Here is a 26,045-nt window from a genome sequence, read left to right as displayed (position 1 = left end):
GGTCTCCCCTTGACCTTGGATGTATGAATGTGAATAAACCAGTGATTCCCTGGTTCTCATGGAACTTACATGCCAAAAGTGAAGAAAGTAAAATGACCAATCAAATAGTTGAATAACATCCAGTAGTGATAAGTACTATGAAGGAACGAGGCAGCACAATGGGACACCTAGGCAGGGTATGAAACAAACTGCTTTCCACTCTTCACATCCCACCTACCTACTGTGTGGAGAATGAGTTACAGGAAGCACTGTGGAAACAGGAGCAGTCAGCATGGAAGCAGAAGCAGTCCATACTCTATTATAAAAAAGAAATAAAGATAGCAGTCAGCACTCTATTATAAAAAAGAAATAAGGATAGCTTTACCTACAGTGTAAATCAAAGTGCTAAAAAGGAGCTAGAAATTGCATTTCTTTTGAAGATAAAAAAAAAACCAAACTTTTCTAATGGAGTATCAAACAAAGGCATGAAGAATGATTTAAAGGCTTGAAAAGAAATATTGTGTGAGCTAGACATGGTAGCACATACCTATAATCCCAGCACTCTGGAGACAGAGGCAGTGAAATCTCAAGTTTGAAGACAGAGTGAGCTACCCAGTGAGATTCTGTCACAAAAGTGTGTGTATGTGGTGTAGCTCAGAGGTAGACCAGTTGCCCAGCATATACAAGGCCCTTGATTTAGTCCCCAGCATGATAAACATATGATGAAAAGAACATTGCATAAATGAAGGATTATAACATTAATGCATAAAATGTAATATATTTATGATAAATTATTCATTGTATGTAATTTATATAATGCATTAATTATAATATATGACAAACACATAATAAATAAATAATGTGTTAGGATATATACATATGTTTTGTATATTAACATTAATTTGCATAACTGAGGGCCAACAAAATGACTCAGTAGGTAAAGGCAGGTGACACAAAAATAACTAATATAAGAGGTGAAGAAAAGGAAAACTACATTAGTATAATATTAATACTATAAAATTTAAATGTATGTCATCATATTATATGATAACATGCAATATGATATGTTTATAAACTTATAAATGTATAAATTGATATATAATGATAGGTATATACTCATCCAGAAAGAAAAACAACATTTGAAATTCCAAATATTGATAGGCCTAGTGGCTGTAATTCCAACTACCAATTTGCCTGAGCTACACAGTGAGTTCCTGGTCAGCTTCAAAAACTTAGTAAGGCCTTAGTAAGAACCTGTCTCAAAAACTACAGAGCACCTTTTTCAAAAGTAGAAATATATAATGTAAGCAGCAAATTTTCATTTTCAAGACATGATAGGTAGGCTATTCTGGAAATTCTGTCATGTGTGATCATTGTACAGATCTTGGTGACTGACCAAGCATGCCATTTGGTAGTCTACATGTCTCCAAATCTCTAATACTGGCCTTCACTATCTTACTCTTAATGAGCTCTATCTTTTGTATTATGTGAGTCCAATATGATTGTGAAAATCATGATGTAACTGTCCTAAGAAACAGTGACGTGACTGCATTGATTTGGGCAAGAGGGTTGGCAAGAGCAATAGCTTCACCTACCATCGTGGTAAGTCTGTGGAGGTTTCTGAAATTGATACATTTCAAATTGATTCTATCAATTTAAAGAAATAGTCATAGAAGCATATTACCTAGAAATACACAGGAAAATACCACAGGAAACAAATGATGTGGATGTAAAAAGATGCCTATAGGAAGCAGGGTTGAGGAGAAAGAGAAGGATAGTGGCTGGCTTCTCTTCAATAGTATATACCCAGTAACCATTTAGTTGAATTAGTGTACATCTGCACTTCTTAAATTTGGGTCATGCAGATCATTCTGAAATTTATACTTTGACTTTCAAACCATGGAATTTAGAACAGGAAAATTTCTATATTCTAAGTAACATGCCCATATCTTCAAAAATTGACACATGACAATGTCAGTCCCAAGTCAAGTTTACATGTCATTAAAGCTATCAGTTAAAGAAAAATGTCAGCATTTCAACAAAAGCAATAATATAAACACAAAAGTTATCAAACAGAACTCAACCAAAAAAACTTATTTGTATGAGTCAATGTAGCCTAAACTAGTGCCCTTGGGTTGGAGCTCACTAACATTAGCACAAAAATGAAGTAGTCAATAGGCTCTTTGTCTGGAATATCATTCCCTTGCATTTGAAAACATAAAGTGCTTTTTTTGTGTCTTAGAAGTAATCAAAGCAACCTACATTTAGAGTCTGGGAAACACCTGACAGTTCGTCTCATAAAGATAAAACTCCATCCTGATGCTTCATTCTCCTTGGATCTTCTGGGGAGGGGGGTTGTTTTGTTTGCTTTTTTGTTCAGGATGCTAAACAGCACTGAAAATTGATAACAAATCAAGCCAGCCTAGTTTACAGTCTCTAAGTTAGCTGACATTACATTAAACAGATGATCAACCATCAAAATTACTACAGCAGTGTTTATTTTCCAGATCATATTTTGTAGTCTTTGAAATGTCAAATACGCTCTCCCACTGAGCAGCAAATGCAGATCTACATATGCAAGGCTGTCATCAGCCACGGGAGGATTGAAGGCAAATTTATAAGAATTCATTACAGACTTCATCCTTCCTAAAACTCTGATTAAGCAAGGGCCTGACAAGCTGCCTGGTTCTGGCGGATTGGGGTTATTGATTATTGACACAAGAATGTGAGTTTCTGAATGTCTGACCAAAGGAGCTCACAGCTGCAGAGTGTGGCTTCCAGATACAATACACTCACTGGAGTACGGTGTATCTAGATTAACACTGTACACTGACTTCTGATCTGAGGAAAGCTGAGAACTATCACCTGCTTAGGTGTTCCTGTTGTTTCATTAAGGAGCCAAAGAATGCCTGCATGCAGTGATACACAGCTGCAATTTCAGCACCAGGGAAGATGAGACAGGAGAAAGAAGAGTTCCAGGCAAGCCTGAGAAACCTGAGACCCTGTGTCAAGCAAACATGGTTGTTAATGGATCTGAAAGACAGCGTGGTGATGCATGCCTATCATCTCAGAAGTTAGGAGGTAGAAACAGAAAGATTGCTACAAATCTGAGGTAATCCTCAAAGAAGAAGAAAGTAAAAAATGAACTAGGCATGGTGGCACATACCTATAATCTTGATACCAGGAGGCTAAGAAAGGAAGACAGTTGTCAGTTCGAAGATGACCGGTGCTATGTAGTGGGTTTGTGGCCAGCCTAATAAAATTTTGAAAATATGATTAAAAAAAATTAAAAGAAAGGGGGGAAGAAGGAAGTAGGGTGAATGGAAGGAAAATGGAAGGAAGGAAGGAGGGAGGGAGAGAGGGAGGAAGGAAGGAAGGAAGAAGAGAAGGAAGGAAGGAAGGAAGGGACAGAAGAAAGGAAGGAAGGGAGGGAAAGGAGGAGGGAGGAAGGAAGGAAGGAAGGGAGGGTGTAATTATATCACTAGACCCAAGATAAATGATAAATGGGTGTTTATTGGGAAACAATTACACAGAAAAAATACAAAGAACTGCCAAAGCGTTTCCCTGTTCTCCCTGCTGGATCCGCTGACTTGCCAGAAAGAGCAAGCCAAGGAAAGCTATTCCTCAAGATCTTCTCTTTCTGCTTCCATCTGTCTGAGGCCATGCCCAAAGAGGTGTGGCCATTGTTACAAGTTCACTGACAAGATGTCTTCAATTCCCCTTTTAGTCTAAAGAAGAAGGTCTTAAGCTTGATGCAAAAACTATATACAATGATAACAAATGTCACGTATATTCCAGGAAAAGGCAAGGTAAACATACAGAAGTTAGCACCTACTACCAGCAAGAGCAACACCGAGCAATAGATATATAATACATGTTCAGTGTATATGTCCAGTATCAGGATGAAGGCATGACAGAGAATACTCTGATGCCAGCCCTAATCTAGAAAGTCTAAATCTAAGGCATAAGAGGATATTGCTATGACTCTCTTGTCTTCAACATCATCAAAGACCTGAGAAGGAAAATAACAAAACTAGGAAGAGCAAGCATGTGACTCCCAAAGGTGCAAGTGAAGACAGAATCAGCAGGCTACCTGAACCGTCACCCAAGGTCTCACAGCAACATTGGGAAGTCAACTTTGGCCAAGGCCTAAAGTATCAGATGGACCATCTCAGAAGCAGGGAAATTGAAAAACTGTCTTACCGTGACTTGGCAAGGTTCTGCAGTTCTCCTTTAAGTTTATCTCCTGCAAGCTCAGATGGGACAGCATGTCCAAGGTCAGCAGTCGAGGTGGGGGCAGTTTTTTGCTCAAGAGGCCAGTAACCAAGAAGAGAATGAACTCCAGATGGAGTGTCATCAGTGCCTCAAGTCAACAGAGTACTGATAATAAAACATTTAAATGCCATATTCTGCATGTCTTTGAAATATTTGAAGATCAAATATCTATGTCTGAATAACCTCATAGGTATAATAAGCATGGGTAACTATAATCTGTAATTCTCAGAAACATAGTTGCTCAATGGCTGAAGCAAAATAATTTAGCAACGATACTGACTTCAAAAATATAACTACACACATATACATGTATATATATATATACATCAGATAGAACTCAAATGTCTTGACTACAGGTAGAACTGTAAAGTGCAATTTGATAAAATATGCTAAGTTGCATCAATATACAAAATATATACATAATGATAGCTTTATATTTATATGCAAAACATCATAAACAGAAAGACGACACTATTCAGTCAACATACAAGAATCTAACAATTTATCTATAGCTAACAGTTGCTAAAACTAGTTCACAAGAAGATACGTCAGTCTACCTATATCCCATCTTAACCATACCCTTCCCATCCAGACCCTTAAACTTATCTAAAAGAGATACCCGAGTCTAATCATCACTTTCCATACCGAACCCTACACAACTTAAAACCAACCCTAAGCAGGTGATAAGGAAGAAAGGAAGGAAGGGAGGGAGGGGTGAAGGAGGGAGGAAGATATCTTGCTTTTAGTTTCTCTGTCTGCTAGAGAAATTAACTTTCCACATTATTTATTTGTATATCTTCTTTTAAAAACTGACTCCAAAACTCAGTCCATTTATTTTATGTACAGCACAAAGAAGACTTAGCTTGTCTCAGTGGGAGGTCTCTCAGTAAATCAGACTCAGTTTTAGTCTTCTGGGCAGAGGAAGCTGTGGTTTCTGGTTTGTGTACACTGTGGTCAACCACCCATAGTACTTAGATGAGAGAAAATGTTTATTTAATCCTGGCACCTGGGAAGTAGAGGCAAGTAGACCTCTGGATATTCAAGAGCATCCCGATCTACCTAGCCAAGTTCCAATGCCATTCTTCTGAGCTCAGCTGGAGAAAACTTTGCTATTTCTGGTGTCTGTGCTTTTGAGGTCCTTGAGTTGCACACAGAAGATAACCTCCATCAGAGAGAACATAGCCCACTGATCCCAGCTTTTCTTTATGTGTGTCATTTCTTCAGTGTCTACTGCCTCTTCATTCACTCACCGCACCAGTCACACTTCAAGACCAAGCCATGCTGTAGATAGATGTGATTTACTCAAACACCTCCATGGATAGAGCAGAATTATAATTGCTCCTTGAGCTAGGCAGGGTGGCGCACACATTTAATCCCAGCATCCAGGAAGCAGGGGCAGGTAGATCTCCAGGAGTTCAAGTTACAGGAGTAACATAGCAAGTTACAGGATACACAGAACTATCCAGGACAGACAAAGGGAGATCCTATCTCAAAAAAAACAATATAAATATAAATAAAATTGCTACTGGGGCTCAGGAGAGAAACAGTGCAGGCCTGAAGGACTAAGGCTAGTGTACTGCAGAGTATCAACCCAAACTTCTTACATGTGAAGAAACAACTGGCCGTAAGCACAACGCCCACCATGCAGGCCCTCTGAGTCAGTCAACAAGTGGGAGCAACCGAGTGATACATCAATAGAGATGTTGTGGCTCACATCAGGACCTACTCACAAGACGACACCACAGTTTTACAGTGACTGATTCTGAATTTCCCTGTTAGAGTTATTAAGGCTGTTTTGTTTCATTTCCTTTCACTTTGTGTCATATGTGTATGTGTCAGCCAAAGGACAACTTGCGGAAGTCAGTTATTCCATCCTTATGTGGGTTCTGTAAATCTTCCATCTTTATGTGGGGGCCATATTGATGTCCATGGCCTTTGCTGCCATCAAGGACCGTGGTGATGTCTGTGGTCCAGTTGTGGATGCCCAAGGTCTGTAAGCCACTGGAGACCATGCTGAGGCCCACGGTCCATTATGTCCCTGGAAACCAAGTGGAGGTCCTTGATCTGTGCTGATCTGTAGAAGGCAAGGAAGCTCCATTTGCAGTGGTATCAATGACGACTGCAAACTCACATTGAGGATGAGAGAAGTAGAAGACTTCTATGATAACATCTCCCCCCACCTCCATCCCACTCCCCAAAAGTGTGTCTCTTTGGGGCCTCAGAGCAGGAATGACAACAGGGCCCAAAGACAGAGGAGGAGGGAAACCAATAGCAAAGAGTACAAGCCAGGTGTGGTGGTGCGCACCATTAATTCCAGCACTCAGGAGGCAGAGGCAGGTGGATCTCTGTGAATCTCTCTAAAGTCTGGAGAACTTTTAAAAATTGTGATGGGGTGCTGAAGTGTTGCTCTTCACAGTTGATGGCTTCTGGTGGGGGGTGGGATGGGGAAGAACTCAGTTTTCTTCAAGGAGCTGGCCATTGGGGGTTTGGCCATGCTCCAGGGAGTATATGGACAACACAAGCTGGATTTGGAATTTTTTCTCTTTTCTTTCTTCTTCTTCTGTGAGGAGGTCACAGAGTGGGTTGCAGGTGGACCTGGGAGGACTGAGAAGTGAGTGTAATCAGGATGCATTATATGAAATCCCCAGCTAACCACGAAAAAAAATTACGTTGGAAAAAAAATTGTCAGGCTTGGCAGAAAACAACTTTACCCAGTGAGTCATCCCTGTAAGCTTTTGTGGGTTTTTTTGTTTGTTTTGATTTTTTGTTTGCTTTTTATTTTTCTTGAGACCACTTTTCAGTCTAGTTTATGTTAGACTGGGAACTGAATACATCCTAAGCCACTGTCTTAGTTAGGGTTTCTGTCATTGTGAAGAGACACCATGACCGCAACTCTTACAAAGGAAAACACTTAATTATGGCGTTTTCCTTACACTTCAGAGATTCAGTCTATTATCTCCATGGTGGGAAGCAAGGCAACATACAGGCAAATAGGTGCTGGACAAGAAGCTGAGAGTTCTTACATCTTGACCCACAGGCAACAGGAAGTGGTCTGGGTGTCACACTGAATGGTGCTTGAGCAAAGGAGACCTCAAAGCTCATCCACATAGTGGCACACTTCCTCCAACAAGGCCTCACCTCCTAATAATGCCACTCCCTGTGGGTCAATTACATTCAAATTACAATAGCCACTGTTTTATTTATCCCATTTCCTCTTCACAGAGCCCCTATAAAAGTATTTCTCCTGTCTGGTAATGTAGAAAATCTAAGTAAGATTTTCACCGCACAGTTTATATGCACCATGCAACTAGACCTGATCCTAGGTTTTCTTCTGCTCTCCTAGTTAGTTACTTCCTCTGCACTAGACACCTTTTGAGATCTTCTGAGACAATTCCTGAAAATTCAGGGATGATTGGAAATTTCCTTCTGGAGACTATTTTCTGGGTTTTGTATATAATATTCAACAAAAGGGATAGCATGTGTGGTATGGTGTATGTTGTTGTGTGTGTGGTATGTATGATGTTTGTGGTATGGTATGGTATGGTGTGTGTGTGGTGTATATGATGTAGTGTGATATGTGTCTATGGTGTGTAGTATGTATGTGTGGTATGGTGTGTGTGTGTGTGTGTGTGTGTGTGTGTGTGTGTGTGTGGTTCATGGTGTGTATATGCCTGGCTTTCGATAAAGAAGCTACAATTTACATGTCTACTACATGTCTTTTGGGTTTTCCTGAGTCAGGGTCCTGGAACTCACTCTGTAGACCAGGCCAACCTTAAATTCACAGAGATCCACCTGCCTCTGCCTCCTGAGTGCTGGGATTAATGGTGCGCACCACCACACCTGGCTTGTACTCTTTGCTGTTGGTTTCCCTCCTCCTCTGTCTTTGGGCCCTGTTGTCATTCCTGCTCTGAGGCCCCAGAGAGACACACTGCAGGAAACTCAGGAGACACTCAGGAAACTTCATGCAAGGGGAACTGCATGAGGCTCTGCAGACTGTGCCCTGTGCCCTCGCTAGAAGTGGGTACAAGGAATAGAGCGGCAAGAGGCATTAAATGTCCCCTTTTGTGACCAGTTTCCTGCATAACTTTCCTTTTGTATCCTGCCCCCTTGGGTATGGAGAAATCCATCCTTCTTACGTGTCCCTTAGAACCTCCACCTTCTTCCCAAGCTTCATCCAAAAATATTTAAAGAAATGTCTTGTGAAATCCAAAGAGTCAGACAAGAGTAACCACTCCTTACAGAAGGAAGCTTGGGGGCCAACACTGGAAACATCAAATTATAAATGTAGGCTTTGATTGCTGACACATGGTAATTAAATTATGTAGAATTTCCTTAACTATGGGGCCAAACAGAACAAAATAGCTAGTAATTGGTCTCAACCAGAGTAAATAATGGCCTTCTTTGTATCTACATTTGGTTCTTCTGTAAACTGCCTACTGGGTTGTGTGGAACTAAGAGGCCAGCAAAAAACTGAGTCCCCATCCATCAGTATTAATCTCACACTTTACCGCGGCTCCATCCATTTATCTTTCCGACACAAATTAGAAATTCAAGAGTTTTAACAAATGAGCCTGCAAATGTAAACTTATTAGGCCATATATTTTTACTACACACTGTGCAGTGCCCTCCACAAAGCTGTCCCTTCAGAGAGCATTTTCCTATTTTGTGTTATTGATGGCAGCTAACTAATCACATTTTTAATGTTGTCTTTGGGGAGGGCTGTTTGAGTGAATGTGCAAGCTAAACTACCCAGAATAAATCTACCTTATTAAATGCTTGAAATTATGTGTCTTTTACGATAAAGAAACTCCCGAGCACTGCTACATTTGCCAACCTTCTTTTCGCAGGGATCAAAAGACTAGGATTAATTAAAATAATACATCAAAACCAGGGTGTTGTACAGAATGTGTCTGTGTGTGAGGAAAGGCCAAGAAAAATTGGTTAATTGGTCTCTTCATCCCTATTCACTCCCCTCCATCTGAATGGCTCTAAGTGTTGTTTGAAACAGACTACAATAATATGAGGTGGAGAACATCTGCAGGCCTGTTTGCTAGACAATGGCTGGTCCCCCTGCATACCTTTACTCACTGGAAATTTGGTTTGCATGGATCCTCTCTACCTGACAAGGAATGCAAAAAAAATCCTGATCTAAATATTCCAAAACATACCAGAAATACAACTTACAACTACACTAGACTCCAGTCCTGTATTTTATCTAAACAAAGATGCCTCATCCAGGCACTTTTGAAGAACATTGTTGTTGCAGGTACCAAAAGCAAACATCTGGAAGGGCAAAGCCCAGCTACTGTCTTCCCTAGCTATGCTGGGCCTCTTGGTGCTCTGTGTAATCATTTCATTATTCTGAGGTCGTTAATTACTGGCAGGTCCTTTATTACTGAGTTCAAGTGCTAATCCGAGGAAGGCAAACGCATCTGCTTCCTACTGCTTTGTGAGTTTTGTACTCTCCCAGGAAAATGCAAACATGGCCACACTTGTGTCTTGTCACATGAATTTCAAGGATGTGGAATGATGCGTAAACTTTCATCCAGGGGACAAGGGGACAAGGGGCTCTGGGGACCCAGTTCTTCCAAAAGCACAAGTGGTACCGAATTTGCTATGTGTATCAGGATATCCCTTCAGGATGAAGCGAGGTGTGACAGAAATTTACTTGAAGAAACAAATGCCTGGAAAGTGGGAACATGAAACCAGAAATCAATTCTTTGCAAATCCACATCCTACTACTTGACAACCTCGTTTGAAATACATGGCTTTTATAAAACTGACATTTAAACACAGTAAGCATGCATTCTTCATAGACAATAAAGTCAAAAGCACTTCAAAGCACTCTGATGGGGGCTTTGGCATTCCCCTAAAATTACAGTTCTTCTTACTTGCTTGGCATGGACCAGAAAATAAACTTGATTAGTACTTAACAAAAGTACTTAGCGGTTTAAAACTAGGCAACTATGTGAAGGCTGCTTAGAATTTATTTATTAACTATATGGATATACTCATTTTTCTTAATCAGTCACAGAATCCACAATTTAGGGATGCCTTGGCTCTCTGGAAGTTTCTTATTTACCTAGGATTAAGTGTTCAACCTAGCGAAGGTGCAGCTGAAGAGAAGAAGTGATAAATTGAAAAGAAAGTCGTGAGTGGCAGAGGTAAAACTCACTGGGAAAGCTTTTTTGCATTGGAAATTTGGTTTGAAAAATTAAAGAAGGTATTTAGTTAGTTATTCAGCAAACATCGATAGCAGTACTTACTATGAGCCAGATCCTGTCAGATAATAGGAAGATAAAGATAATAGCCTTTGTCCTTTAAGAATTACTAGAGAATATATCTCTTCCAGAAGATGATAAATAAACATAGTAGGTTAGGTACCAATACAGTAGCCAACAAAAAGTTGAAGAGCTTAAAAACTGGTTGGAGAAATATTCTTGCCTCCCTGGGCCATACCTATTAAATGCTTAAAGTTTAATTTACACTTGTTTTCATTGTATGCTCAGAGAGAAAAAAAGCATCCATTTACTCTTAATGTTATAGGATCAAAGTGCACTTTTTAAAATAGTCACATTGTTGTCTTCATTGTAAAACAGGCAAAACTCTTCACCACAGCAGAGTTTCTACAAAGTTGGAATGAACTTCCTACACCCCACAGTAACAATGTTTCCTCTTGAAGAACCCCTTGCAAGGAGTCCTTTATTTAGCAAAACAACCCTCTTGTTGTAGGAATAAGGTTGCTACATAAGCCTGGATTTTCATACACTAGATTTGAATAACAAAAAAACATAGTAACCGTCCCAGACAACACACATTGTCTCCATAGGTCCTGACTGCCTGTGCTCCCATGAATAGGTGGGGTGGGGCATTAAAAGCAATAATCCTTCTCCCTCTATCCCTGGAAGAGACCTGGGATGGGGGGAGAGCATTTCCAGAGTGGGGTGGAAACCTGGTGCAATGGAAACTCCCTGGAATCCACCAGTGTGAACCTAATAAAGACTCCTAGTAATGGGGGACACAGAGCCTAACCTGCCATCCTGTGTAGCCAGGCAAGGCTTCCAGTGGTGGCACTGGAACACCAACGCAGTCACATAACTATCAGTCTACAATGTGTCCCGACTGCAAGATGTGCTGAGGCAAAGGCAGTGCAGAACTTGTGGGAGTGGCCAGCCAATAACTGGCCCAACTTGAGATCCATGTCACAAAGGGGCCATGCCTGACATGCATGGAAGTCCAGGACCCAGAGGCGGGAGAGCCCAGAGACCTAGGACAGAAGCAAACACAAGTGGCCAAAAAAAATCAATGAAATGATTCCTAATGGTACTCTGTTATATTCATTCACAGATTAGAACCTAGCATAATTATAATCAGAGAGGCATCATCCAGTAACTGATAGGAGCAGGTGCAGAGACCCACAGCCAAACATTAGGCAGAGCTGGGGGAATCCTGCAGAAGAGGGGCAAGAAAGGTTGAAGAAGTCAGAGGGGTCAAGGACACCAGGAGATCACAGCCCACAGAATCACCCAACCAGGGCTCAGAGGGCCTCACAGAGACTGGATAGACAATAGGGAGTCTGCATGGGTCTCAGTTAGGTCCTCTGCATATATGTGGTAGCTGTGTAGCTTTGATCTCTCTTGGGACTCCTAACAGTGGGAGCAGGGGCTGTCACTGATTCTTTTGCCTGCTCTTGGGACCCTTTTCCTCCTAATGGGCTGCCTCGTCCAGCCTTGATGTGAGGTTTTGTACCTAGTCTTACTGAAACTTTTATGCCTGTTTGATCGAAATCCCTGAGAAGCTTGCCTTTTTCTAAACAGAAATGCAAGAGGAGTGGAGATGGGGGAGATGGGAGGTGCAGGGGGAGGAGAGGAGGCTGGGAGGCAAGGAGAAAGGGGAAACTGCAGTGCAAATGTAATATATGGGACACAACAGGCTAAGGCCCAGGTTCTGAACCTCTCCAGAGCCCGGCCTCTCTCAACCTTCCCACTCAGGTTGAGTGACAAGATAGTAGAGCTTCAGCCTGTCTAGCTCTCGAATGACTAACACAGATAACGTAATCCAGAAGTCATCATTTTCCTGTTCATACAGCATTATAGTCTAGCCCTCCTCCAGTCCTGCATCAGTCATAGTGGGGTATGGGCTAGCATATGCTGCAGCACCCTCATTCTTCACAATGTTCCCACTTTATCTGTTTACTTTTACCCACTCGAGAAACGCATACATGTTAAGTAAAATCACATATCGCTGCTGCAGATGGAAAAACCATTTTTCCCATAAGGAAGTAGCTAGGAAAGACAAATCAATGCTACATGATCATAGTGCATCTCGTTCGTGTCACTAAATACCGCAAGTATAGATCTAAAGCATTCTTAGGATTGCTGGTATAGAAAAGGAAGGCACAGGTCTTAGTGTCCAACAGAATTAAGCTTGAATCTCAGCTCTGCACACCACTGTGTGTCCTCAGCTAAGCTGCCTGACACCTCTCTGTGTCTCAGAAAGTATATCTAAATTTTTACAGTAGAAAAATATTATGTAAGATTAGCTTTAAGATGAGAAATGGGTATGAAATGCCCTGGCATTTAACACACTGTTAAGTTGTTTCTGGTGTACTGGTACATTTTAATGCTCAGAAATGTCAGATGCCATGGCTGATGCCAGTTTTAGAGACAGGTTCTCCCACTGAGCCTGGAAATCAGCATTTTGGCGAGACTGTTGGCCAGTAAGCCCCAGGGATCCCGCTGCCTCTGCCTCCCCACAGCTGGGAAACATTTCATGTAGACACTGAAGATCTGAACTTGGGTCCTCAGGCTTGCATAGCCCCACTACTTAGCCATTGTTTGAGCTAGAGTCAAGAATTTTGACACAACTGACGAAACCACTGCCTGTAGGGAGACAATACCCACTTTACTGAGATATGCCTCAAACAAGAACACAGAAGCAGCTAATGAAAAATGTGTGAAACACTAGAAGTCAATCCTGTAACCGCTGGTGTTTAACTTTGTCAACATTCTTCTCTCCTACAAAAGATTGTCTAAGATACAAGAAAGAAGTGAACAACTCAGACATTTTTTACTTTTCAAACCTTGTTTAAAAATCTTTGCACCTAGTTGTGTTGCATCCTTTAAAAGATGTCACTTTAATAGCCACAAAAGTCATACATACAGTTATTGCTAAATAAGCAATGTCTTTTCTTACGCTCACACTCTAAATTGGTCTTTGAATGTATCCTCAGGCTTCATGGCAGGCAGAGCTGGGATACATCCCTCACTGTGATGTGTCCTGTCCTTAAAGAAATTGTCTTCTTGTTTGAAGATTCATTAATTCTACTGGAAGAGACTACCTCAAGTATGAAGGTTTGGTGGATGTAATTGTAGTTGTAAAATGTAACGGAAGAAAAAGCCAGTCTTTACTCTTGGAAATCAAAGGCTCCGGGCCAACAAGATGGCTCAGTGGGCAAGCTGCTTGCTGTTCAAGCCTGTCAACCTGAGGTCCATCCCCAGAACCCATAAAAAATGGCTCTACAAATGTGTCTTCTGATCTCTACCCACACACATCACACCTCTCTCTCTCTCTCTCTCTCTCTCTCTCTCTCTCTCTTTCTCTCTCTCTCTCTCTCTCTCTCTCTCTCTCTCTTGCACACACACACATTAAATCAATAAATAGATAAATATACACACATACATACATATTTAATAAAAAATCTCAGGATCCATGATAAAGAGCATTCCTTATGGATCACCTTTCATGGACACATTAGAAAGTCATTTTAGGGTGTTAAAACATGGAGAATCTAAAATCATACAGTTATGACTCTGAACATGAATCTACCGTGGACAAATTAATAAATCTTCCTCATCCTTAGTTTTCTCATCTATAATATGACCTCAGTAGCAAGCAGTGTCACTTATTTGCACCCTGGGATTATATAAGGGAATGAACAGAGCTTAATGCATGGTTGCTCAAAGCTTAGACGGATCTGACAGCCAGCAAGAGCATAGTGATAGTAGCTACTGTTAGCTTGTTAGATGTTAGCTGGTATGAAGGACACTGGGGCTGGACTCCTTTCTCATAATCAACGGCATGTTTCTACAAGAGAACATAGGATATACCATTCATAATATTTGGGTAGGCAAGAACTTTCTTAATAGAACATCAATACTAACTCCAAGTACCAAATATGAAACTAAATTATTGCTGTCTGGTGGGGGGGGGCGGCCTCCAGCAGTGTAAGCCTCAAAGGGGATCCATGGAGTCAGGAGGTATATACTACAACTTCTTTGTCTGGGTGGTAAAGGGAAGAGACACTCACACACTCTCTTGATTTCCTTCAGGCCTTTTCTTTATTCTTATTTTGTATTCCCTATTCTTTATTTTCCTGGTGATTTCCTTCGCCCACTCCTCATGTTTTCCTTCTAACTCTATCTTTATTGTTGATGTTTTCCTTCTAACTCTTTCTGGCTCTCTCATTTTATGTTTTCCCTCTAACTCTCTCATTCTTGATGTTTTTCATCTGACTCATTTTAACTCTGTTTTCTCCCTCACAGCTTATATACCCCAGCAAAGACTTTCAGGCAATATAAAAATTACAATGTGGCTACATTCTGTTTTTCAAGTGATTGATTACAATGAATACCTGTAAAAAAAACAGAATGTTTTCCATATCCCTTACATGATTAAACATTTTACATATTACAGGTGAAAAACAAATTATCCCAAAAATCCACAAACATTCATACCCAAGCAACTTGTAGATGAACGGTGTAAGAAGCAAAGTATTCTTTTACTAGCAGGCTGCATTTTGCAGATACAAAGAAAGGAGCAATCACTTTATTGCTCATCTTAAAAGATAATCTTATAAGGAATCTTAAAAGAATCACAAATCCAAACTTTTACATATGAAAAAATCAGTCATTTCTATCTTAAATCTTTAGGGTGCATACCCACTCACCAATACTTTTTTATATCAGGAGATTGAAGACAGAAATAAATAACAAATTAATCATCTCCTTTGGTCATCAAACAATCCTAACAAGAAATGTAGGTCAGCTAGCAATAATTGGGCTGCTTTATATTTGTTCCCTGACGTTAAGAGGTTCCTCATTCAAATATGTTCCTTTCTAAAACTTTTGATTATCTTCATGGGTTTTTCACCTGTAAGTTATTTAACAAAACATCTTAGTATGACTTTATTTTCAAAGCTGTGTTTCAGCTATGATGCACTCTGAAACATATAAAAACATCTCCCAACATTAAGATTAAAAGAGTTTAAACTAGCTGGGCTACTGGGTCTCAGTTGTTTTTCTTAACCATTAACCTAAGCCACAGTTTATACAGCTCCTCAATTAGAAACTCATGTGTTCTAGCCGTGTGGCACTTCCTTGTTTTATTTTCTATCATCAAAACTCTATTTTAAATAACATTATTGTGATTAACTAGACAGTAAAGCTTAAGAAAAAATAATTTTCATAATAATCCACAGGTAAAAATGGCCAGTAGAACGGGGTGTTTTCACGAGATAAACATACTGCACTACAGGCAATGGGGATCTCCTCACACCCATCCGCACCATATCAGATACCAGAGAAAGACAGCAGCAGCAAGCATGTAAAAGCACAATGGAAACAAACGACATTCTGGAGTCTGTGATCTTGGGGCCCTGCTTATCCAAGATTCACCCATCAAACATTTGCCTCCTGGTGTGCTGACACCCTGAAGTCAACCGCCATCTGCTGTTCCTCTGCTGTGGCCTCCAGCACTACATGAAAATAAAAAGTACCTGTACCGCAAAGGAAACACCAGCAGAGTGAACTGTTCATGACTGATTGCCATGGGTGGGAAGAACAGGCCAGAATGCTGCCATTACTAACCTCTATTCACTCGCCTTAACCAGTCATCCTGAGATATCAGAGCAGTAGGGGTAGCAGCTCACTCATCTTCCCATAAAAGAGGGAACAAGATTATCATGGGAGCATGGGGGTATCTGCTACAAATGTCTACACTAATCACTGTTCAAGTCACTGGGCCTTGGCAGTTATGACTTCTCAACAAGAAGCTGTCATCGTCTTAAGTAGATTCCAGAATAGATGATCAGTAACCTGAGAGAAGACACTGTAAAAACATCTATAATGGCTTCTTCTCAGTGACCCAGATTCAAGAAATGGAATTCCATCCCAAGAGTAAAATGCAGTTTTTGCCTAATTCTCAAATCCAACTTAATATGTGAGGCTGGCTGATACCATTTGTTTTAGGCTGGGGAACAACCAATAAGAAACCATCTTCCCCATAGACAAAAGAGTGTCCCTATTCCACTGGATTCTTCAAACTCTCTTTTCTTGACTAAACAATGATGGGGGATATCCTTCAGAATGCTGTGAATATATGTTTCTCTTATTGGTTCCTGAATAAATGCTGATGGCCATTAGAGAGACAGGAAGTATAGGTGGGGCTGCCAGACTAAGAGAATGCCAGGAAGAGGAATGCAGTGAGTCACCAAGGGAGATGCCATGTAGCCTCCAAAGGAGTAATATGCCAGAGCATTATGAGTAAGCCATAGCCTCATGCCAATACACAGTTTAATAGAAATAGGTTAATAATCAAGAGAGAGAGAGAGATAGACAATAAGAAGCCTGAGCCATTGGCCAAACAGTTTATAACTTATACAAGCCTTGGTGTATTTATTTGGGACTAAACGGCTACAGGACCAGGTGGAACAAAAACTCTGTCTACAAAACAATGCTTTAAGTTAACTTTTCCACTTCCTGTGCTACCTCAGTAGCCTATTTTACCTTTCACTGTCAAATGGCTAGAGCAAAAGTCTATCCCCTGACTCTTGTTCATCATTTTCTAACTCCCCTTCTATGTACCACTCACATTTAATCTCCGAATCCTCCCATCACTTACCTCAGCAAAATAAATACTATATTCCTTGACTGTCTTAACTCACATACAAAAAAAATGCATGCTCATAATTCTCTCTCTTATATATGCATTTTGCTCATTGGAAATAAATGAATATCCAAGCTTTCAGTTATCTTAGTTCCAATTTGTGTCTGTTCTGTAGGTCTATTCTTTGCCGAAATCTTTCTTTTATGTGTCTTTTCAATTTTTCAATACCATTTTATTTGAGGCAAAAATTATCTTCTAGTTGGTCTCCATTTGGGAGCATGTGTTGGAGCACTTCATACGGCCGTTGAGCCAGGAAGAACAAGAAAATAGGTGGACACCAGAGGTGAGAAGAAACTTAAAGCCTTACCCCTTGCCATCTACTTCCACCAGCAAGACTTCACATTTCCAAAGGATTCACAACCCCCCCAGAAAAGCATCTCCATGCAGGAACGAAACATTCAAACACATGAGGCTGAGCGGGCACATTTCACATCCAACCCATCACCAAAGGATTGTTTACTTTCTCTACCCTTCATCTATGTCTCCACCTAGTTGGCTTCTCGTCTCCTCATCTTCACTTAGGCAAATTCTATTTGTCATTTAGACTTGTTCCAGAAGTTTATGGAGATAAACTCTTTCTGAACTACGGCATTTCTGCAAAAATGATATACCTGAGTATGAGTACTCAAAAAGTAGTGTCCCATATGCCAGTAAAATGTGATTTTTCTTTTTTTAAAATGTTCTTCTTGGTGAATTCTGCTTCACAATGATAGGAAGAGCCGACATCGAAGGATCAAAAAGTGACATCGCTATGAACACTTGGCCGCCACAAGCCAGTTATCCCTGTGGTAACTTTTCTGACACCTCCTGCTTAAAACCCAAAAGGTCAGAACGTTGGTGGCGCACACCTTTAATCCCAGCACTCAGGAGGCAGAGGCAGGTGGATCTCTGTGAGTTCGAGGCCAGCCTGGTCTACAGAGTGAGTTCCAGGACAGCCTCCAAAGCCACAGAGAAACCCTGTCTCGAAAAATCAAAAATAAATGTTCTTCTTGGTCTGGTGTGTAAAGGTACCTCGCACCAAGCCTGATGACCTAAATTCTATTCCCGGGGGGAAAAAACATGTATTATCTTTCTGAGGCAATCAGATATATTTTAATGGTTGTGTATGGTGATATATATATTATGATTAAAGTGTGCCTAAGGATTTGAAAGCAAAGTCAGCCACAAGCTATAAAGGTCAGGCAGTGGTGGCACACACCTTTAATTTCAGGACTCGGGAGGCAAAGGCAGATGGATCTCTCCGAGTCCAACGTCACCCAGGCCTACACAAGATTGAATCAGTCTAAAAGAGTAATGGAGGGCTAGAGAGATGGCTCATAGCCAAAAATATAAGAGTAATGGAGCTCACGACTTTAGTCCCAGGACTCATGAGAGGTATTTAAGATAGGAACATGGTCTCAGAGCTGGAACTCATCTCCAGACACTTTGAGGATAGGAAGACATTGAGTCTCAGGATTCTTCAGCCACAATGAGTTGAGCAAAGCAGTCTGGGATTTCAGTCTGAGGTTTGGTGGAGTCAGGATCACCTTTCAACCTGAGATAGAAGTAAGAGCTAGTGGCCAGATGCTTTGCTTTTCTGATCTTCAGCTTGAAGCTTGAACCCCAATATCAGTCTCTAGGCCTTTTATTTATCATGCTACAGTTGTATTTGCTAGGGTTATCTAGAGGAACATAACTTACAGAATGAATCTATATAGCGAGAGAAAGGGGATCTATTAGAATGGCTGCCAGGCTGTTCAACAATGGTTGTCTACCAATAGAAGGTCCAAGAATCCAGTAGTTACTCAGTCCACGAGGCTGGATGTCTTATCTGGTCTTCAGTACACACTGGAATCCCAAAGAAGTAGGCTCTAATGCCAGTGAAGGAATGGACTTGCTAACATGAGTGAGCAGGCAAAGCGTCCTTCTTCCATATTCTTTGTATAGGCTGCCAACAGACGGTGTTGCTCAGATAAAAGGTGTAGCTTTTCCTACCTGAAAAGATCTGGATTAAAAGTGGGTCTTCCCATAGGCCCACTTGGTGCCTCATTCCCCAGGTGGGCAGAAGGCAGCCACTAGCCTTCCCAGCACCTCATGCCCTGGGCTGACAGGTGCCTCTGTGATGAACAGGTAAGTGGTGGAGAGAAGAAGAAACAGAGTGGATTGTCCATTGTGGGGAGAAGTGGAACAGAAGACACAAAGGCAGGGACAAACAGTGGCTTACATTGCCACCTGGGGCCAAATGACACCAGGTCTGACCTGGATGTCTGGGTCCATCACTCTAATGCAGCCTGAGTCTGCGTTGATGTCCATGGCCCATTTTACCACCAGGGGCCATGGGAATGCTGGCCCCAGTGGCCTGGGCACTGGTCCCACCCATCACCAGTCACAGGTCACCTCAGTGGAAGAGCTGCCTCTCTCCATTCTGGGAAAACTGGCCCCAGTGATGTGCACACAGGAGAGATGATCCTTGATAGCCCTGAGAGAACTGTCGGTTGTCAGCTCCCCACAATGGAGAACTGGCTCCATATACAGGTAAGCTGGCCCTGGCCCTCACCGTGTTTGTGGGAGAGCTGGACCCAATGGTTTGGGCCCAGGAGAGCTTGCTCTCATCCTTGTCCCAGTGGAGGCCTCGACTGACCAACTCAGCTGTGACCCAGGCCCATATCCAGGGCTTTGAGTTTGCCCACCCCAACATCTACCCATCTATGACCTGCTGGAGCACATGAAGGGACTGGTCCTGTAGAACCATAGCTGCAGGATCTCCATAACTCAGGATAACAACAAGATATCAAAGAGAAGCTTCTTGGTGAGGATACAGTATTGATGGCTTACCAGAAGCCAGAGGCCTTGAATCAGACCAACAACCCCACTGCAATGAACATTTGCAAGAAAAGCTGTTTGGCAAAAGGTATCCTGCATGACACAGCAAAACTCTCAAGGCCTCTACAACCAAAGAACATATGATAGAGAGGGGGGAAAGGTGGAAGAGTGAAGAGCTTTTCTTTTTCTTCTTTGGGGGGAGGATGGAGGGTAGACATGGGGACCGGGAAATGAGTGGGATTGGGGTGCATGATGTGAAATTCCCAAGGAATCAATAAAAAGAATTGCATTAATAAAAAAGTAGGCTTTCCTATTTCAAATGATTTAATTAAGATAAATATCCTTCACAAATGTACCCAGCTGTCTGGGTTTAATTAATTCTAGATGTAGTCGGAGTTAACTGACAACCAGGAATAGCCATAACAATTCCTAACATTGTGGTGGTGTTTTTGCTGTTGTTTAAGCTAAATTTCTAATCTTTTACTGTGTTTTGAGATTGGTTCTCACTTTGTGGACCTACCTAGTCTAAAATCACTGTGCAGATCAAGCTGGCCTCAAACTCACAGCCTCTGCTCCCTAATACTGGAATCAAAAAGCACATACCACCAGGCCCATCTTAATGTTTTCATGAACAATCTATATTTTCCTTACCACTTTAGTTTGAACATCCTAGTCTAGGACACATTTTTAAAGAGGCATTATCCATAATCACTGCCTATTATGTTCCACAAATGCTTTTCTTACCTGTAAGTTTTCTAAGATCAGAGAAATTTTTTCTACAATGAAAACTTTAGACAGGGGAAGAGGAATAGAAAGTGTCTTGTAAACATAAGTAGACAAAGAGATGTAGAAACTATTTCTCTTGCCATATTTCCTGTCCATACAAAGACTGTGAATATATTTTAGAGCTACTCAAGTGCAGAAATTGTGTTTTTCTATGGGGAAGAGAAATGTTCCCATAAACATTTTTTCTCTTTTTCCATGTCTTCTCTAAAGCAATAACTCATATTTCCATATTAATTGATAGATTGCTTCAGTATTTACCACATTTTAAGCTAGATCCTTTTTAAAAATTCTATGTATGTATAAACAGTAATCTGGAATATCATAAAATCACAAAGAAAGATGTTGTTGTTGCTGCTTAGGTAGCATCAATAGGCAGAAGTTATTCCCAAAAATAAAACATTAAATTCAGCGGAGGATGGATAGTGGAAACTCAGTCACTCACAATGGTCTATAGATGGTAATGTATTTGCAAATAATATATGCTGATTTGCAAGAATCAGAATGTCATGGAGACTGACTAAGTAAGCTGCTACTCATTCAATTCTTGATACTGGAGAACACTGCACATGCCTTCTGTCACAGCCGCCATGCAACTGTGGCACAGTTGTTTTTATCCAAAAGAGGCTCATGGTATCTATTTGAGGGCACACAATGTCGGCGTCAGGACTTGTCCTTGACCTTTCTGAGTGGGAAGTCTGCTTTCCTGGGACCAGGCCATCCCCTCACCTAGGAGAGTAACAGAAAAACCATACACCTTGCTGGGTGACAGCTGCTATAACTCTTTACATTAGAAAAATTTGTAACTTTATTTTAAAAAGCCATGGAAGTGCTTGTCCCCAAAGACAGAGCCACAGTTCATTGTCTATGATGGCCTCCAGTGAGGGTCCAGGGTAAACCGTGCCATGAGAAAAAGATGGGGAAGAATTACTCAGCTATGAAACAGACAAGAAAGGAGTTGTTGAGCGTAGCACTGCAAGGCTGCAGCAGTAGTTCAGAGAGTTTACCCTGGACCCTCACTGGAGGTGAGGAACACACAGGCAGGCAGTGTTGGAAAGACAACAGAGTGGGCTGAGGCCATCACAGACAGTGAATTGTGGCTCTGTCTTTGGGGACAAGCACTTTGCAATGTTGCTTACCACAGAAAGGAGTAAGTACATGTGGCATGAAAGCAAAATGGAGGAGGGATTATCTGGAATAAGAAACAGAACCATTAGTGCAAGGGGGCACAGGGGGAGGATGCATTAGAACAAAGTATAAAGGAACTGATGTACACAGTGCTGCCAGAAAACCCTTTACTTTGTGCTAAGTTTATAAACCTATCTTAAGAAGGTAACAGATGGACCGGCAAGATAGCTAAGTGGGTAAAGCAACTTGCTGCCAAGCCTGATGACATGAATTCAACCCCAGGACACACATGGTGGAAAAAAACTGATTCCACACATGCACTGTAGCATGCGTGTACCCCCACAAAGATAGACACACACACAATAAATATAACCAAAGACTCAAAGGAAAAACATGCATTAAAACATCATATGTGTCATGAAGATCACCTCTGAGAACTTTGAGACCTACCAACGGTGGGGGTGAGAGGGAAGGAGCCTAAAGGAACAAAGATCCAGACAGGTTCGCGGACTTACACAAGAAAGGGCGGGGAATCCAGCTCAGGGATAGACAGGAATAAAGATCCAGACAGGTTCGCGGACTTACACAAGAAAGGGCGGGGAATCCAGCTCAGCAGTAAAACACTTGAAACATGTTTGAGGCTCTGGGTTTGATTCCCAACATCACACACACCCAAGCTTGGGGAAGGAAAACCATTAGTAATATGAATAGTTGGGGAATTCTAGGTACTATGGAACATCATCTAATGTGATAAGATATTAAGTGTGACTGCTTAGAAACTTTGGAGTGTTCAAAAGTAATACATTGTGAGGTAACTGTTTGAACAAACAAGTATGCCTTCAGTGGTGTGAACACTGAATACTACATAGGTGCCAGTCACTTTAATTTCTGGGACAAAATCCTTAAAGAAAACAACTTAAAGAACTAGGATTTAGTTTAGCTCACATTTGAAATTTCAATCCATCAGAGCAGGCAGGACACAGCAGAGCATGGCATTGCACCTCTTGGCGACCAGGAAGCAGAGAGAGAAAGTACGTGCTAACAGCCTTCTTCCTACCTCTCCTTTTCTTAGGTCTGGAGCCACAAATAGATGATGTCATCCTCATCTGAAGAGGGTCTCCCTCCTTAGTTAATCTGTTTTAGAAATGCTTTCACAGATTTGCCTAGAGATGTGCTTTCCTAACCTAATCTTCTCAATGAAATCATGTTTGATGATCCAATCAAAATTAGCCATCATAGTATGAATGTATTAAAACAACACATAGTAAACAAGTAAATGTAATTTGATACATCAATTAAAAATAAAAATTCACAAAAGTAAAATTTCAAAGCACTGTACTAATCCCATATTCACTGTAGCCTCCCTTCCCTTTTTTTTTTTTTTAGCAAATTCTAAAGTACAAATTAGAGAGACAATTTGTTGATTGACTTGTTGTTTAAGAACCATGTGCTGCTCTTCCAGGGGCTCTGAGTTTGATTCAAAACATTATTTCCAGAGGCTCACTGCAGTTGTTTTTGTTTTTGTTTTGTTGTTGTTGTTGTTGTTTTGCTCTTGTGGGGAGGGGGCTGGTCCAGCCAGCTTTTCTTCTAGCTTAACTTAAATTATACTGTTTCTCTTCTTCTACATTTAGTCTCTGGGCTTTTTACCTTTCTTTATTGTATATATCGTTCTTTCTTTCTTACTCCATGGCGGGCTGGGTGGCTGGCCCCTGGTGTCTTCCTCTCCTTCTCCTGTTCTCTCTCCTCACCCTTCACTCTCAAGCCTAGATTAACCCTCCTATTTATTCTCTCTGCCTGACAACCCTGCCTATTTCTCTCTCTTACCTAGCTGTTGGCCATTTAGCTCTTGACTAAACCAATCAAGTGTTTTAGGCAAAATAACACAACTTTACAGAATTAAACAAATGTACCATAAAAGAATGCAGAGTATCATTGCATCATTAAGCAATTGTTCCACAGCATAAATAAATGTAACACATCTTAAGGTAATATCCCACAACAGCTCACAACTGCCTGTAACTCCAGCTCCAGGGCATCCAGTGCCTCTGCTCGGTTGGACAGTAGAAAACACACACACACACACACACACACACACACACACACACTTAAAATAAATCTTTACAAAAATAAAAGTAATGCTATTTTATGAGGATAGCACCATCCTCTCTAATAAGTAAGATCGCAGGAATGAAGAAGACCACATAGCTGCTGTAAGCATGACACAAGATTCAAACTATTACCCACAGTGCGGATGCTGTCTCCATAGTTTTACATAATTCACAATTAAAACAATACAAAATCAAATCATGAATGAGGAACACAAAATCTTGTATGAGAGAAATAACACAACTTAAGCTGGAATAAAAGTAGAATAGTTCTAAGTTTACTCCTTTGTCTAAGGCTGTGTGGTGTTTTCATAAGTGACCTCTCTGGTAAAAGGTGTTTGAGAGATTTTCCCAGACACTTGGTTTAGGAAACCAAAGGACAATCCTGGAAGTAACTCTACCATTGCTGTTCCTTTATAGCCACTTGAATTTGTATGCAAAGACTCATTGAGAAGCTACAATGACAAAGAGTGATAGAGGAACAAAATCATTCCCTTAGCTCTGTCAAAAAAAGAACACCTAAGTTTGTCATTTACACTTTAACATAGTAAGGTTCCACACTATACTCTAACCCCTTTTATCTAAATTGGAATGAAACATTTTAAGACAATTGTGAATACCCAATTTTTCATCATTCAGAAAATTATGGCATAAAGTGCAGCATGTTGTTTTCTTTAGGTTACTGGAACAGTTTTGTACTAGATATTCTGTGTGTGTGTGTGTGTGTGTGTGTGTGTGTGTACACCCTTCATATATATTTTTCCATTAATCCACTTCTCGTTGCCTGCTAAAAAATTAATTCCCAAAGGAATAGTGCAATAAATGATGTTACATTCAAGTTTTGCAGGTCAACTGTCACTATAATGTCACATTTCCTTTTAACCCAGTCTCAAACTTATCGTTCTCCAATCCTCAAAGGCAACTTAAGGCATATTCAACCTTAAAACATTTCAACTGTAGCTAATGCCATCTTGACGCTGAACTTACACATCTAAGACAATGGGAAAAAGTTAGTGCAGAAACCAAAGAGAGGTGTTGTTTTAAACAATAGAGACATTTTCCTGTGTGGCTATAGAAAAATAAGTACTGACTACAGACAAACCACATGCATTGTTTTAATGGGCATCAAGACATTACCAAGCTAATACCTGTAAAAAGAAAATAGCTTGGGCATCTTTATAACAAATACTGAAACAGACTGTGCATATTACAAGTACAAATTATCAAAGCACTCACATTACGTACCATTTAAACACAGCTCCTGTGATTGAGTGTTGGCGGCAAAGGAATTTTATCCATTGTTTCTAATACTATTTCAAATGGAATCATTTTAAACCTTGATTAAAAATGTATACCATTATGTCAGGTCAGGTATTAAGGAATAGGAATATGCTTTTTAGGATCCATTATACACTCTTTGTTATTTAAGGAACACAAAATAAGAAACAAAATAGCACATAAGTTTTAAAATCACATAAAGCTTTCGACAATACCCATCCTTAAATTTCCCCTACCAAAAGGTTATAGAAAGAGAAAGAACATTTTGAAATGGAGGCACATAGAGGCATTCACTAGCACTATGGAAATCAATTTAAGAAGGGTAAGTGCAGTTGTCTTTCTTCCTCTTTTAATTATGTGTTTGTTTGCCATGGTGGCCTAATTTAGTCCAGAAGACGAGCCAACATTAAAAGCTAGGAGGAGAGGTAAGTAACCCCCGGGGTGGGCTGCCTGCACTCAAGAGTTTCAAAGCTACACAGGCAGAGGCTGGAGCCAAGGTGCATTTGAGAAGGGGTCCACATGACAAACAGGGAAAGGCAAGCAAATCAAATTTTTCACAATTAGTTGAACAACAACTGTGACAGGTTTAGCGCTTAGCATTTTCATTTGTGTGCTCAAATTTGGTTATCTGTCCTCTTTTATGCAAATGCGATGTGACAGGAGAAGCTGGGAGCACTGGAGCAGGCCAATCACTCACAACAGGGGCTAGGGCTGCTGGGCTGAGAGTCCGGGATTAAATGGACTGGATGC

General features: G+C 40.8%; 1 long non-coding RNA gene across 1 annotated transcript in view; it reads right to left on the bottom strand.

Moving 5' to 3' along the window:
• Window positions 1–26,045, bottom strand: part of LOC110340899 — a 73,882-nt gene that overhangs the window by 29,921 nt on the left and 17,916 nt on the right. The window contains exon 2 of the long non-coding RNA XR_005874829.1: window positions 218–295. This is a non-coding gene — a long non-coding RNA (uncharacterized LOC110340899). The remainder of the gene's footprint in view (window positions 1–217; window positions 296–26,045) is intronic.

This window comes from Mesocricetus auratus, unplaced genomic scaffold, assembly GCF_017639785.1.
Source record: "Mesocricetus auratus isolate SY011 unplaced genomic scaffold, BCM_Maur_2.0 Super-Scaffold_2245, whole genome shotgun sequence".
In the NCBI taxonomy this organism is placed as follows: Eukaryota; Metazoa; Chordata; class Mammalia; order Rodentia; family Cricetidae; genus Mesocricetus; species Mesocricetus auratus.
The sequence above is the reverse complement of the archived record's forward strand: the minus strand, read 5'-3'. Positions and strand labels throughout refer to the sequence as shown.